This window comes from Panicum virgatum, chromosome 5K, assembly GCF_016808335.1.
Source record: "Panicum virgatum strain AP13 chromosome 5K, P.virgatum_v5, whole genome shotgun sequence".
Classification (NCBI taxonomy): domain Eukaryota; kingdom Viridiplantae; phylum Streptophyta; class Magnoliopsida; order Poales; family Poaceae; genus Panicum; species Panicum virgatum.
Window position 1 is genome coordinate 37,691,347 of NC_053140.1, and position 1,278 is coordinate 37,692,624.

Consider the following 1,278-nt stretch of genomic DNA (forward strand, 5'->3'; position numbering starts at 1 on the left):
TCGTGACCGTGCATCTTGCGGGCCAGCATGCAGGAAATTACTTCTGTGTACAAACTATGAAATTTCATTTTATTTTTTTTAAAATGATTTGTATAATTTGACATTACTTCTTGGATTTCAAAAAATACTAACAGACATGCAGCCATAAAAAAACATCCAATGTTACTTCTCTCAAAATTCCATGTACTGCTTGTTGTGAAAATTAACTTTCCCTGTATCCGAAATTTACTACCTGACTGCTGTCAGGAGCTGAAATTCATGCGTACTCCTACATTGCCCCCTGCAGAAATGCAGAAATTACTTCATGCGTAGACACGTTTGCATTTCATTTCTTTCATTTCCTACTATTCCGGAGCTGGTGACGTGAAAACAGCTCAATTACCACTGCATGGCGCCATGTTCAGTGGTCATTCGGTATTTTATTGACGTTCTAGGCAGTCAAAAGTGCTTTAATACATTAATGCAGACCACAGCCGCGACAAACAAGGGGTCTCCATGTCCAATTATTCATTAAATACACCCACCTTAGGGATTTTACTACCCACAAACCAATGCACCATAATTTCGTGAGTGTTAAATATTATTCAATACCCGGATGCTAAATAGACCGGCCCTACACACACTGAAGCCTATAGCAAATACGTCGCGAAGTACATAGTTCTTTAATTACCAGAACACATAGCTTTTCAATTGCTTGTGTGAAACATCGATGGAGGCAAGTCACAGAGGACAGATCGACTCAAGATGGATCTGAGAGACAGCGTCATCATCCCTGACGCTTGGAACCACCATACATAGACTACTTAACATTCTCCCCAAATAACACAACAGTAAAGCCAATCGATATGTTTATACTGTACCTTGATAACACAGGAATTAATAGTTGAGGAGAACGAGCGCTGATCTGTGAGCCTTTGATGAAGAAAGAGAGCTTCTACGTGTATGCCTTTGCCGGCGGGCACGTCCGTAGATCCAGTGCCGGAGAGGGGGTGTGCTGGTCGATGTCGCGGAAGCAGCACACGTAGTTCAGGCCTGCCCTGCACACGTAGTCATCAGATCTCCACTACCGTGCGCACTGCCTGCTACTTGATTGGAACATGGAAGGAGCCGAGGATACGATGCTGGAGAGGACGACGATGTCGGGTAGGTTGCTGATGATGCCGTCGCCCCCTGTAGGTGCCGTCGCGATGCTACTGGATCCGGCGGAGATGCAAGCAAGGGGAGAGTTCCCTCAAGCTCTCAGCAGGCTTCGCATGTATAGAGTCACGCGGACAGCAG